General features: G+C 51.8%; 1 protein-coding gene across 3 annotated transcripts in view; it reads right to left on the bottom strand.

Annotated features, from left to right (window-relative positions):
* The window catches only part of SYT2 (synaptotagmin 2), a 206,036-nt gene that overhangs the window by 91,322 nt on the left and 99,475 nt on the right, over positions 1 to 15,239 (bottom strand). The window contains exon 1 of one of the 3 annotated variants that reach the window (XM_034767612.1): positions 3,530 to 3,595. The exons of the other annotated variants lie outside the window; for them this stretch is intronic. The gene's annotated coding sequence lies outside the window, so the exon portion shown is untranslated. Of the gene's footprint in view, positions 1 to 3,529; positions 3,596 to 15,239 lie in introns of those variants that run through there. 3 annotated transcript variants of the gene reach the window in all.

Below are 15,239 nucleotides of genomic sequence, written 5' to 3'. Positions count from 1 at the left end.
TCCTCTATGGGCCGGAATCCCTATTCGAACTACATCTTCCATGATGCACCGCGTTGATTCAACCAGAGGCAAGATTGTGGTGCATCATCGGAGATGTAGTCCAGCCAGGTAGCCTGACCCATAAAGGAGAATGGAGACAAGAGGCACTCAGACTACAGTTCTCAGAAAGTATCATGGCAGCTCAGGCAAACACAGGTTAATGTCAAACTGATATGAAATTAAATGTTTCGATTCGGTTCGACAAACCAAAGTCTTTCGATCCGGTTGACCCAACCAGAAACAAAATATTTTGTTCAGATTTTCCCAACAGACAATTGAATAATTTTGACAAAATTGAAATTTGCCTGCAGAAAATTTTAACTTTGTGGAAACTGTATTTTTTGTTGAAAAAACATTTTGATGGAAAATTCCCAATCAATGTTTAGACAGGTGCCTGAACCTTTCCCTTTCCAATAGACAAAAAGTGACCAATGACACTTGCACCAAACATACCTGATAACCCAGCATGCTTGGCTGGCTCCAGCCCTAACACAGGACCTCAAAGACCGCCCCCCCATTCACCTCTCAGGCTGCACCCCATTCACCTCACTTTGCCTCTGTGTCCCACTGCTGATGTTCTAAAAGGACTTCCTCCCGCCTCCTGTCCCCAGTTTTAGTGGAATACTGGATTCTTCTTCACTTCCTGTCTCAAACTGTAGAGTAGTGTGCTGTTGAAAAGAAGCCGTGTCCCACCTCAAAGGTGGCTGCATGTCAGTGGTAGGTGATGTGACCCATTTGTCAGTAGAGGATGCTCAATGTATGTGGGGAGAGCACTGCCTACCCCGTTTTGAATCACGTGATCCTGCTGTATATTGGCATAGGGTACAAAGTGGCTGTGAGTTTCAGACACCAAGGTCTGGTGAACCATGCTGGGATCTTCCAGGGGGAAGATCCCAGAGCAATATAGATTTAAATGATTGCTGTAAATAATAATAATATAATTAAATCTTAGCTCTTATATAACACTTTTCATCAGTAGATTTCAAAGTGCTTTACAAAGGAGGTCAGTGTCATTATCCCCATTTTACATCTGGGGAAACTGAGGCACAGGGAGGTGACATGACTTGCCCAAGGTCACCCGGCAGGTCAGTGGCAGAGCTGGGAATAGCTATGACTCCTGAGTCCCTGTCAAGTCCTCTATCCACTAGGCCATAAATATAATCAATGTTTCCTTAGCATGACACTATGTCTCCCTCCTTAGTGGTGGCCGGGCCACATGAAGGTTGAGGAGTCTGCTACAACTTTCAAGCTCCAAGAGATCTTTTAGCTCAGGCAGTAGAGGCTCATGGTTATACAGTCAGAGGTCCCAGGTTCGACTCTGCTGCTAATGCCCCAACAAAGGGCATCATGTTACTTGAGAGCCGAGAGAGGGGCTGGATCTCACCGACTGCGGCATAGATCCCGAGGTAACCACATTGAAACCAGGGCAGTTTTTCTGGATTTACACCAGGGTGAATGAGATCAGAATCTGGTCGGAGGGGAAAGGCAGGTGGAGGTAAGGAGGCAAAAATGGAACATGGGACAGCGCAAGAGGCAATGACAGAAGGGCACTGAGTACATGGAGACCCCACTGTACCCTCAATCAGGTCACAACCCTACAGTGAACACCACTAGACCTCCCTATTCCCTGGCACCCTCTCTCTGGCCCTAGCTGCCTCCCATCAGCCTGATCTAACCATGAGGCCACTGGGTCCCTCTGAACTGGGACTGTCTGTGCTCTAGGGGGCATTGCACAGCTTTGAAGGGGGGTGCTTGGCACAGCCAGGCCCACTGCTCTCACCCCCAGCAGGAAAGGAGGGAGCTGTGCTCCCCCTTAGAGATTCCTGTTGCCTGGTCGGGGGCAGTGGGGCTGCAGCAGGGGTAACAGGCTGTGTGTGGTGGGTAGGGGTATCGTGGGGGGGGGGGAGTCCAGAGGTTACGAAGGAGAAATGGGGGCTGATGGGGAGATAGGTAGAGAAGAGCCCAAAAGTGTGGGAGGGTAGGATAAACTGAAGACAAGCCTCACCGCAGGAATGTGGACTGGTGATTAAATCAAGGGACGGCACTATTCCTGTCTCTGATACTCTTGCTCTGAGATGTTGGGTAAAGCCCTTTGATGCCTCAGTTTCCCCATCTGTAACATGGGGGGAGGGAGAATCCCTGGGGACCTGCAAGGCTGGATTCGTTAAAACTTGTAAAGAAAGGATGGCTCAGTAGCTAGGTCCCTAGCCTGGGACCCAGCAGATCTCACTTCTCTACTCTGCAACAGACTCACTGTGTGACCTTGGTCAAGTCTCTTGTGGGTATGTCTATGCTGCAAAAAACAAAACAAAGCAAAACAACCCCCCCAAAACCCAAGGCAGTGAGTCCCGGGGCCAGGTCTACAGACTCGGGCTCATGCCATGGCACTGAAACAAAAGCAGCAGAGTCATTCCCGCTGGGGCTGGAGCCGGAGCCCAGCTCTGAGACTCGCTGCCATGGGTGTTTTCTTGCAGCACAGATGTACCCTTAGCCTTGTTGGGCCTCAGCCCCCCTCCCCCCAATGTGTAAAATGGGCCCATGGCACTGGTGGGCTTCCCAGGAAAAATGCACTAATGATCGCCAGGTGCTCCGATGGCTCCAGCGTCGGGGGCCAGGGAAGTGCCATGGGGAGACAGAAAGATTCAGGGGGACGTGGTTTTTATTTCAATGCAAGGGATACTCAGCAGCAGCCTGTCAACGGCTTCTGGCTGAGGGGGGGGTCCTGGCCCAAATCTCTTCCCCTACCACTGGGTCACCCCCCAAGGGAAACGTCCAGGATCCCTTATCCCCAGCCCAGCTCAGCAGCTACACGCTGCCTCTGACCGCAGCCGTCAGGACAAAGCGCTGGAAGGGCCCATCCGACAGGGGCAGGTGGGGGCAGAAAGACCCTGGCTCCCAGCCTGTCCTTTGCCAGGGGCTGTTCGCCTTGGCTGGGGGAGCCAGGTGCGGATGGGGCTCACCCCAGGGGCTGGTGCAGGACCAGGGGTGGTTCCAACTTCAGTTGAATTGGGGAGTGGGGGGAGGGGACAGGGGCAGAGCGGAGCCCCCAGTGAGCATTAGGGGCCAGGTTACCCTGGTGTAAATCCGGACTAATTCCACTGACTTGCTCCCGCCCCAGGCAGCCTCCGCTGGCCGGGATCGCCCCTGCCGCTGGGCTGGCGGCTCTGGAGCTAAAGCTGCGCCGGGCAGCCCCCTCCCGAGCCCAGGTTGGACAGGGCAGAGCTGCCCCGCGGCCGGGCACCCCCCGTCCCGTCCCAGGAGAGCACCCCGGGGCCGGGAGCCCCGCAGCGCCTGATGCCCTCAAACTTCCACTGCAGCCCGTGCCCCGGCCTCAGCCCCACGCCGTGACACCCCCCCTGCCCCGGGGGGCAGGAGCCCCCGCCTCCCCCAGCTGGCTGCACTTCACGGGGGGGGGGGGAGGGGGCTTCCCCGGCCCGCCCCGGACAGCAGGCAAGCGCAGCGCTCTCATGCTCGGTGGGGCCCGGCTTACCGGGCAGGTGCCGCGGCCGCTGCCTTCCGGAGCACTGCGGGACTTGGGCTCCAGCGCCCGGCCAGCCCGCCGATGAATCGCCCCCCCCGTGCCTCCTCCCTGCTCTGCGGTAGCGCGAACACCGCTCGCTCTCCATTGTGATGCCTCTCACATCCCGCTGCATCGGCTCCCACGTGCGTCCTGCACCCCGCGCGGGGCGGAACTCTGCCGGGGTGGGGGGAGCCCCTGAACTTTCTGCAGCCTGGGATGCTACAGCGCCCTTGGCAGGGGAGCCCAGCCGGACCCCTCCAGCCTCCCGGCTGCTGCAACTCCCTGGGAGAGGGACAAATGCTACAGGGGCAGCCCTCAGCACTTGCCCCCTGCAAGGACACTGCACGGGCTGGACTGGGGTCCCTGCTTGTGTGCATGCGTATGTCTCTGAACATGGGAGCGTGGTGGCTATGCATGCATGCACAGGCGTGTAGGGTGCATGTCACTATGTTCACACGTGTGCATGTCTGTTGGGAGGGGTGTATGGCACCATGTGTACTTTTGTGAATGCCTGTCTGTGTGCCCATACTTTGGTGCATGTGTGAGCAGGTCAGCATGTGTGCCTGTGTACATGGCAACAGGGGGCTCTTGCTGCAGAGACAAACTTGCATTTTCCTCTATTTGTAATGCTACTAAATAGACTCTGGATTTAATTTCCTGCCGAGGCCCGGGCAATTACACCAGCAGTTACTCGGGCCCTGGAGTTTTTACTCTAGATTTTTTTTCCATGATGTTGTTTTAGGAAGGAACCCGCTTCCCTTCTGCCTGAGGCTTTGCACATGCACACAGTCTTAGCCCCGGTTTTGTTCTCAGGGAGATGAGGGGCAGAGCAGAGCTGTACTATTGGGGGCGGGGGTAAAGCTCTTTAGAGAAGATTCAGGGTGGAGGGGAATTCAGTGAGTCCTAGATTGCAAGGCCCAAAGGAATCATTCTGCTCGTTTAGTCTCACCCCTTACATAACAGGCTGGAGAACTGCACCAGGAATTCCTACAGCCCGTGCTTAGAGTGGTCAGAGAAAGCACAGGGGGGAGGAGAGGACTATCCTAACTTGGCAGCAGCAGCTTTGGTAAAACACTGCTTAAAGCTGCCCTGGCTTATTTTTTTTTTTTTTTTTTTTTTTTTGGCTAGGGCTGCAGGCCCCCTTAAGCACTGCCTCCCATCAAGCCCATCACTGGTGGCAGAGCTACAGCACGTTTTTAATTTTTTTAAATAGAGACACCCAAGCTTGATTTGCAGACTTCAGGCACTGGAGTACACAGGTACATCATTCCAAGGGTTCATTCCCCTCCTTGTTAAACTTATGCACCTTATTTTGAGCCTCAGTATTTCCAGGGGCTACGGAGGAGAGGTTTGGGGTGCAGGCTGCCTGGTGTCTGCAGGGGGGAAGAGGACTTCCCCAAGGGCAGCCCGGGGCCAGGTGCCTCTCCCCACCTGTGCCGCCCTTGATAGCCTGCTGTGCAGCCACCCAGCCTAGAGGGAACTTAGGTCAGCACTGGAGGGTAGATTAGGGGGAAAAGGGAAAAAATAAACCTTCCTTGCCCCCCTATCCCCCAATTTGCCTCTTCCATCTAAACACAAGGGGAGAGCTGGAGGGAGTTTAAATGAAGCATTTCCCCATCTTTCAGTTTGCCCGCTGAGCAGGGGCACAGACTGGATGCCTCTCCTGGTGCCGCACTTGATGGCTCCCGCCCTCATCTGGGGCTCAGGAGTACGCTGCAGCCAGGAGCTCAGGGTGAGCACGGTGCTGGGAGTCACGACCAGCCTTTAGAAGACGGGACAGTCTGTTCCAATCTTCCTCCCTGTCAAGGCAGCCGTGTTAGATTGATTTCTGGAAATAATTTATAATGCAATAAGGAAGAAACCCCATAGCTAATGTGATAAGGAAGCTGGAGGAGGCCATAAAGCTGCCTTGGTGCAGCTAGACGGCTACAGGAGCATGGGCAGCTGCAAATTGCCATTGATTTTGATCCTACATCAACTCATTGATTCTATCCAGGGCCTGTCACGCTAGCCCAGGCAGAGGCAGGGATTCCTCCATCAAGCCTTTGCATTTTGATCTCCTGAGCCCAGGCCAGAAAGCTGATGGGGAGCAATTCAAGTCCTCGGTCAGTTGGAGGTCATTTCCTTTGGCAGCAGTGGGCTGCTTAACTGCTCGTTGCCTCAGTATCCCCATCTGTGAAAGAGGATCTTAGGATCTGGCTTATGATTTAGATTGTGGTGATGCCTAGAGGTAGCTCCATAATATCTGCAAAGTGCTTGCAAAATACTAGTTAGACCACCTCTTCCACGGCCTGGCCTAAGAATGGGTGAATTGCCCCTGCTAGCCCTTTGCTTACTCTACTAAGCTAGTTGGCTGGCTTTCGAGGACTCACCCACTCCCTACTCTTCCAGGGGGAGAATACCATTTCACAAGACCATGTTGCATTTTGGACCACACGCCGCTTTTGACGTTGTCCCCGCGGTGGTGGAGAAAATCTACTTCAAATTTTCCATCAGACAATTGGGAAATATCTCACACATAAAATTGCTGCTGCTTTGCAAACTCGACCGCAGGCAAACATCAGCAGGAAAGCTGCCTGGAGCACCTTGCTCATGCAGCTCTGTTGGTGAGGTGTTGCTGGTGGACATTCGGCAAGGGTTCAGAGGGCTTTGTCTTACCCCTGCTAACACAGTGTAGCCCCCTCGACTGGCAGGACCATGCAAAGTACTGTAGTTGATGAATCCACTAGCAAATACCTGGGGAGTTTAGCTCAAGCAGGAGACACTTTTCGAGCGAGAGATGATGGGTTCAGCCCCTGCAGAAGACGGTCCATTTAACATCTTGTTATGCTTGGAAGGAAGAGATTTCTACTATCACAATAGTCCAGTCATGCTACACATCCTGTGTTTTCTAGTTCTCTTCTCCTCCGTCTCCAGCCTCAGTGCCTTCAGGTACCCACTCCAGCATCCCTCTAAACAAACAGCATGGGGGCAGGATGGTTTCAGCAGGTCAGTGGCAGGTTTGTGTGCATCACTCTTTATCCTTCCAGGAGCCATAAAAGATGGGGTAGGAGTGAGCAAGTAAGTCAGGTGCTCCTATTCCCCCTTTCCAAGGGGACATCCAATAAAAAAATAAAAGGGAAACTAATCAAAGGGAACCTAGTTTTGCGCAACACAATTAACTGGTGGAACTTTGCACCACAAGTATCAGTGAAGCCAAGAACTCAGTAATATGAAGAAAAAGAAGAAAAAAAGACAAATACGCACATGAGTAATGAGAAGATCCACAGTTACAGTAGAGAGAGAAATAATACAAGGGATTAAACTCTAACTTCAGGGCACTACCTGGCAGAGGTTAAGAAGAAGCTTCATTTTAGCTGCAGGGGGAAGCACAGATGTGTCCTGACCTAATGCAGGCCAGGGCTTTGTGGTTCTTCCACAGTCTGCCGCAGAGGGTTTTTATTACTGAGCATATTTTGGATGTGTTCTTCTTGCAGGGGTTTACTCTATGCACACCGCTCACCTCACTTGCCTCTGCGGGAGCTGGCCAGGGCACTGCAATTTTGGATGTGGGTTTGAAGTTACCGGGAAGGAAAGAGGTGGGCTCCTGTACCTGTTAGAATGGTTCCTGGTAAATTACGTCACTCTTACATCTCTGCAACACGCCCTGAAGCTCTAACCTAACCCCAGCACATCGGAAGCACCAGCGCAGCTCCTTGGGCAAGAACACATTTGCCTCTGGTGCCCTGGGGGCATATTCTTTTGAAGAAGTTACAATCCTTCCAAACCAGATCTCTGTTTTAAAGCAGGTCCTTCACTTTAACGTGTTCTCTCTACCAGGTTTGTGCCAATGCCCAAAGCCAATGATTTCCCCTATTCCTTTCGGCACCACTGCAGAGATGCAGGATGGAATCAGATGTATCCCCAGTCGCACCTTAGTTTTTAGCGCCTACCACCTTGTACAGAGATCTTGTTGGCTCTTCCAAGCCAAGCAGCCAAGCCGTGGAGTTGGATGGAAGATCTCCCTAAAGAGCAAAGATGGCAGCATTGCTTCGGTAGGAGGCACTCAGTATTGAATCAGTGCACCAACATGGTGGTCAGGGCTGTGCCCCTGCTGGCGCCAGCTTGGCGAGATAGATGGCGAAACCAAACTCCCAGCTGCTGTGTTTGCTACAAGCACATAGTGATGAGCGAGGGCATTAGCCCTGATCTCCTGGGCTAATGAATTGCAACCACTTTCCTTAAATTCCTCCTGGAGCACCACTTCTTCCCCCACCCCCCACCTTCCTGTCCTAAAACTCATGCTATTATTTACATAAGCACCCTCTGTTTTGCAGGGGTCAACATTGTTAGGTGTTCAGCCTGAGACATGTGGGGGCAGATATCCCTATGTGCTCAGCACCCAGCAGCCCCAGGTGAGAGACAGGCTATCACCTTCCCCACCCGTGCCACAGGAAGAATCATCCTTCCTTTCTCTGGTCTATTTAGCCTATGAGCTCTTTGGACCTAGGAGGAGTCTCACTCTGTGTCTGTGCAGTGCCCAGCCCAGCCGGGTCCAACACCCTAATGCACTGAACACTGACTTTCTGGGAGCTGAGGATCATAGGACACTGATCTTGAGGAGGATTGACTCCAGCCCCTTGCTGCATTTTGGGGTCTCCAAAGAACCTAGGCACCATAGAAGCTATTGCATTAGGTCTGGTTTGGATTGCGGGCTTGAGTTCCATGTTACCATTCTGCAAAAGCTGTGAAAAAAAACCTGAACTGGCCTCAGTGTCACAGGAAACTGGGCTCAAAACCCCTGAGCCTGCCTGGCCTGAGCTCAAACAGAAACCCCGGTGCAAGTGAGAGCCATGCAGTTCGTACCGATATTCTGCACAGCTCCACCTGTGTCTTTCTATTGCCAAACACTGAGGCACAATGCTCTGCTTCAATTACCAGGCCCCAGTTCCTTCCCAGAGCCTGGACCCCGAGGCCCCTGCTCACACACCCCTCCGAGAGCCAGAAATAGGACCCAGGGTCTCCAACCCCCACTCTGTCAGTCCTGCTCTGATCAGTGGCACACACTGTCTCTTTGAGCTTTGATGTGCCATGTACATCACGGCACCTATTGGAAACCAGCTGCTGCATGGGAATTGATTTTCCAAGGCAGGTGCTGATGAATGCCAACATGGCAAGGGCTTGCACCCGGTGGGGAGATGGGAGAACTGTGAGAAAGGATCTTCACAGGGCCAGCCTCCTGATTCATCGCACAGCTGATTGCTTGGAGACAAGAACATGCAAGGTAGCTCCAGCCCAGCCATGCCAGGCTCAGGAAATGGCTAACTTCCTAATTAGAAAACACCCAAAGCATCTCTCATTCTCCCCACTGAGCCGGGGAAAGAAATTGATTGCAGGCTATTTTTGACTCTGATTACAACGGGGCAGCCCAGTTCCAGTGCTTGATGGGAGTCACTCAGGGCTGGCTCCCTTCCCTTTCTTCTGCCGATGATTAAATAATCCCAGTCAGCGCTGGCGCTGTTGGATTCTGGCGTGAGCTTGTGCTGGGGACCGAGCAGCAGCCACAGCAGGGGATCCCTCACTCACAAAAGGGGTTTAAGGAATAACTCCTCCCAGGGCAGATTATTGCTGGGTCCTCATCAGGAGAGTTTTTTTGCATGTTCCCCCAAGGTAGGTAGTGCTGGTCACTATCAGAGCTGTGACACTAGGCTAGATGGCCAGTCTGATTGCCTGGGTCATGCTGTAGATATTTTGAGGTACATCATTCAACGTGGTTTGCAGTGGATTCGCCATAGCGCGTCTAGAATATGCTCTCTCCTTTCACAGTTTTGTCCTGACCTCAGTAAGCCATGTTGTAGAGAGATGTTTGGGATGGGATCAAGGACAAAGATTTCCCCCCACACACACGACTCCAGAGGACTTCAGAGTTGAACGACACTAACTTCGGCTTCTGGCCAAAATTTCCACTGGCAGCGTGCCCCAGGTGCCCCAGAGGGAGAGGCCAAGACAGGCTGGGAGATGCTTAGTCTCTCCCATGTGTGAGCAGGATCTCACACCTCATTCTGGCCTCGTGGAGACAGAGCAGGGCAGGGCACTTACAGGCAGGGTTTGGAAAGGACTATTGCTTCTCCTCTCTCCCACTCCCCTGTGCTCACCAAGAGTGGGGGAGGGGGTGGATACCAGGGGATGCCTACCATTGTCCGGAGCACTCTGCGCGGCAGCCAGCAGAGGGCACTCATGTAGAGCAGCCCAAGGGCCTCTTGCTCTTTCCTGTCCACAAAGCCCCTGCCATGGAGCAGGCGCCTGGCTGGACGCAAGGCAGCAGCATGGAGTTGCTTGCTCACTGATATGGGCACAGCTCTGGTCCAAACAGCCATGTTTATACCACTCCCCCCGCCAGGCCAGGCCTCACTCTGCTGCGCTCAGGGAGCTTCTCAAACACAGGACACAGTCAGCGAGCCCCACAAGAAAGCTACCCAGCTATTTAAAGGGATATTGCCCAATTCCTATGCATTGCAAGTAGCCTCAACCCCTCCTCTTTTTCCATTACTCCCCTTTTACACCAATCCCTGCTCTCCTCTGCCAGTTCATCCACCAGGATGATGCCTTCCCTCGCATCTCTCGCCTGGCTGCTTGGTGGGAACATTGCCAAGCAGACTCCTGGGACACTGGCCATTGCTAGATGAGGACATAAGAACAGCCATACTGGGTCAGACCAATGGTCCATTTAGTCCAGTATTGTCTCCGACAGTGGCCAGTGCCAGGTGCTTCAGAGGGAATGAACAGAGCAGGGCAATTATGGAGTGATCTATCCCCCGTCATCCAGTCCCAATTTCTGGCATCAGATATTTAGGGACACCTAGAGCATGGAGTTGTGTCCCTGACCATCTTGGCTAATAGTCATCAATGAACCTATCTATGAATTTAGCTAAATTCTTTTTTGAACACATTTATACGTTTGGTCCTCAAGACATCTCATGGCAATGAGTTCCACAGGTTGCCGGTGCATTGTGTGAAGTACTTCCTTAGGATTGCTTCAAATCTGCCCCCTATTCATTTAATCAGGTGACCCCTAGTTCTTGTATTACGTGAAGGGGTAAACAACACTTCCCCATTCATTGTCTCCACACCAGTCAGGATTTTATAGACCTCTGTCCTATCCCCCAATAGTCTCTTTTCTAAGCTGAGCAGTCCCAGTCTTTCTAATCTTTCCTCATATGGAAGCTGTTCCGTACCCCTAATCATTTTTGTTGCCCTTCTCTGCATCTTTTTAATTAATCCCAATACATCATCTTTTTTGAGATGGAGTGACCAGAACTGCATGCAGTATTTGAGGTGTAGGTGTACCATGGATTTATACTGAGGCATTCTATGTTCTGCTTTATTATCTAACCCTTTCCTAATGGTTCCTAGTGTGCTGTTGGCACTTTCTGGCTGCTGATGCACATTGAGCACATTTTCAGAGAACTAGCCACAATGACACCACGATCTTGGTCTTGAGCGGTAACAGCGGATGGTGATGGAGCACCAGCACCTCTCAATGTGAGGGTTTGCCCAGCAGGGCAGGTCCTTAGTGGCGGTGCTGCTTCCATGATGGAAACAAACATTTAGATGGTCAGGACAGAAACATGGGATCCCTTGAACAGCAGACCACAAAATGTAGGTCTATAGTAACAGCCTTTCCCCTCCTCTCGCACATTTCACCCAAGGAACTTGCAAATTGCTTTATGCACATTAATGAACTGAGCCTCGCAGCCCCCCTCTGAGCAAGGGAAGCATTAATAGCCCTAATTAGTGCCATTTAAAAATGCATGGGATTGCTGCCATCTGCCACTAGGACTTTCCGGACTCGGGCACAGGCAGCAGTCTAGGCAGAATGGCTGTGGGGTTGGAAGCTGGGAGCGCTGTAGCTGAAACGCACTGCTAGTGCATGAGCTGAGTCCAGTCTGTTATCTTGGAAGCAGGAGCAGTCTCATTGAAAGTCTATTCGGGGGTCTAACCACCCCTGGGAGACAGAGTTGGCCAGAGATAGTGCAAGTTACACCGGGCGATTGGCTAGCTGGGCATATGCTGCAGAAGAAGATGGGAAAACACCTGCAGGCGTTTTTCCCACTTGCCTTCAGCCTTTACATGGATGCTTCCCAATTAACCATATCTGGAGCTACCCCATTGAGGTGCTGCTAGTAGCCACACCTAGAAGAGTTCCTTAATAGGTAACCTGTAATGGGGGAAAAGTAGCCCTTTTAGCAGCTTTCTGAAGGAGGCCAGGAAGGTTTTTGGTTTCCAGTTACCTGCCTGACTTATCTTTAGAAACTCAGCTCTCATCAGCTGTGTTTTCCCTGGAAGATGCTGGACAGATGGAGACCTAGCATGGGTTCTGCCAAAGGGATACCAATCATGTGAGAGCTGATTAAATGAGAGGGGGAGTGATTTTTGTTCACACTGTTCAATGCTCTAGGCTATTGTTGGTTGTTTGCGTGTCCCTATTTAACTCCAATGCCCCCAGAACATTGTAAGAACAGAGGTTAGAGATTTGACACCCTTGCTCCTTTGAGTAAGGACTGCAAAAGTGCCTGACTCTGATCTGAGAACTCAAGGGGAAAACTCTCCCCTTCTTTTTCTTAAGCCTTGCAGATTCTCTCATCTCAGAGAGCCAATGCCAGTTCTCCTCACACTTTGCTGTGATTAAGAGAGGGGCAGTGACTAATGAGGTATCACTGTTAATACTGTAGGGTGACCACACATGCCCGTGATGGGTAGGTTAGAAAATGAAGCCAGACGGATGTGTAAACACCTACCACAGTCAAGTGCACATTCAGAGGTGGCCGCATTTTAGTGGTAGGTAAGTGATCCCCATTTACTATGCATGCACGCCCGCCCATCCACCCACCCCTTCCATATGAAACAAGCAGCACTTATGGTCTATAGAGCCCATCCCTTTGTAAAAAAAACCCCTCCCATTTTACACATGGGGAAACTGAGGCACAGAGGCGTATGCAGGGTCACACAGGGAGTCTATGGCACAGGTGGAAATAGAACCCAGAGCTGACTCCTACGCCAGTGAATAGGAAACCGGCCTATGCTGCTCCAGATACTAATGATGCCATAACTACAGACTATGTCTAAAATCCACCCTGGGGGCTGGAGCCTGCTCCCATTCAGGGAAAAGGGGGAGGGAGCTCATTCAGGGGGATGAACCTGCTTTGTCTAGTTAGACTGTCAGCTCTTTGGGCCAGGGAGTGTCTCTCACTATGTGAATGTACAGACCCTAGCACAACAGGGCCTCAGAGCAGTGCCAGTAATAATATGGGCTGAGTGCAGGTTTGCCTGGCTGTCCTGTGGTCAAATGTCTCTCCCAAGGATACCCAGCGTTTCAAAATCCACATGGCGCTGCTGCTTTAAGAGTGCACCACGTTGGCTCATTCACTCCCTCGCCTCTGGCTGCCTCGCCCAGTGCCAAGCAGCAGAGCAAGGAATATTAATATGGCCTTGTGCCGCTCCCTCGCAGTGCTGGGATGGAGTTTACAGGGGAAATTAGAGTGACATTGTTGCAAATAATTGAGTGCCTTTCCTGAGATAGCTAATGCAGTGAGGCCTGGAGACTGTTTCTTAAATGGATGAGCTAATTAACTTAACTGATTGCTCCCACAGACTAATTTTTTTGCTGTCACGTACCCAACAAGCATGTTCTCTTTTTCAGTCACCTGCATGTTTGTTTCTCAGAGACTAACATCAGAAGGGACCATCATAATCATGTAGTCTGACCTCCTGCAGAAGGCCACAGAACCTCCCCCCCGCCCCCACTCCTGTAATAGACCCATAACCTCTGGCTGAGTTACTGAACTCCTCAAATCATGATTTAAAGACTTCAAGTTACAGAGACTCCGTCATTGACTAGTTTAAACCTGCAAGTGACCTGTGCCCCATGCTGCAAAGGAAGGGTTTCTGCCAATCTGACCCAGGGAAAAATTCCTTCCTGACCTCAAATATGGCGATCAGTTAGATCCTGAGCATGCCATTGTAGCCAGTCTCATCATACCATCCCCTTCATAAGCTTATCAAGCTCAGTCTTGAAGCCAATTAGGTTTTTTTGCCTCCTCTGCTCCCTGTGGGAGGCTGATCCAGAACTTCACTCCTCTGATGGTTAGAAACCTTCACTAATTTCAAGCCTAAACTTACTGATGGCCAATTTATATCCATTTGTTCACGTGTCCACATTGTCACTTAACTCCTCTCCCTCCCTGGTATTTATTCCTCCGACATATTTATGGACAGCAATCACATCTCCCCTCAGCCTTCTGTTGGTTAGGCTAAACAAGTCAAGCTCTTTGAGTCTCGTCTCAGAAGGTAGGTTTTCCATTCCTTGGATCATCCTAGTAGCCCTTCTCTGCATCTGTTCTGGTTTGAAATTTACCTTTCTTAACCATGGGAGACCAGAATTACACACAATATTCCAGAGGAGGTTTCACCAGTGCCTTGTATAACGATACTAACACTTTCCTGTCTCTACTGGGAATACCTCGCCTGATGCATCCTAGGACTGCATTAGCCTTTTTCACAGCCACATCACATCGGTGGCTCATAGACATCCTGTGATCAACCTAGGCACCCAGATCTTTCTCCTTCTTTGTCACTTCCAACCGAGAAATCCTCAGTTTATAGCAAAAATTCTTGTTAGTCTCTAAATGCATGACCTTGCACCATTAAATTGTATCCCATTTGTATTACTGTAGTTTACAATGTCTGCTAGATCTTTTGTACGATATTCTGGTCCTCCTCCGTATTGGCAATACCCCCCATTGTCTTATCTGCAAATTTTATTAGCACACACCCACTTTTTGTGCCAAGGTCCATAATAAAAATGTTAAATAAGATCAGTCCCAAGACCAATCCCTGAGTGGAACACCCCTAGTAACCTCCCTCTAGCCTGGCAGTTCATCTTTCAGTATGACCTTTTCTAGTCTCCCCTTCAACCAATTCTTTATCCACCTGTAATGAGGCGGTGTGGCTTCCCGGCGCCCCAGAGGGGGAAGAGCCCATCCAGAGGCCGCAGTGGGCGGAGCCAGGGAGCTCTGAGCCCGCCCCTCCTGGGGTCAGCCGGCGACCCGGAAGTATAAAGGCTGGCCCTCAGAACCCAGTCAGGCCCCAACCGCGGAAGAGACCAGATGTCTCCAGCCTAGCTCGGGGCTGGGAAACCTCTGCAGCCCGGGGCGCCTGCTACCCAGGAGCCGCCAGGCCTACCGAACGACGCCTGGCCGGATGAACCCATGGTCCAGGATCTCCCCCCCCCCCCCCCCCCCCGACACCAGCCCCCAGGAAGGCCCAGAGGCAGCTGACCCCAGTCTGGCTGCAGCATTGCCAGAGCCTATGTCAGTGTGTTGCGGCCAGGATCCCCACTGACTAAGTAGAAGGCCTTCTGCTGCTGCTAGGGCCCCGGGGCTGGGATGCAGTGGAGTGGGAGGGCCTGCGTCCCCCCTGCGTCCCCCTCTCCCAGGCTTGTTGAGGCTTAGTTTATATTGTTGCTCAGTCCTGACTGAGGGCCTGAGCTCTTGACTCAATGTTTGTTGCCCAGCCCTTACCTAGGGCCTGGGCGTAGATACTGTGTTTACTGTCGCTCAACCCTGACGGAGGGTCTGAGCCCTGACATAACATTGGTGCCCGCCCTGAGCCAGGGTCGGGCTGACTGTATCTTTTCAGGATT

Source organism: Trachemys scripta, chromosome 4 (genome assembly GCF_013100865.1).
Source record: "Trachemys scripta elegans isolate TJP31775 chromosome 4, CAS_Tse_1.0, whole genome shotgun sequence".
NCBI classification, from domain to species: domain Eukaryota; kingdom Metazoa; phylum Chordata; order Testudines; family Emydidae; genus Trachemys; species Trachemys scripta.
This window is presented reverse-complemented; position numbering and strand designations above follow the sequence as displayed.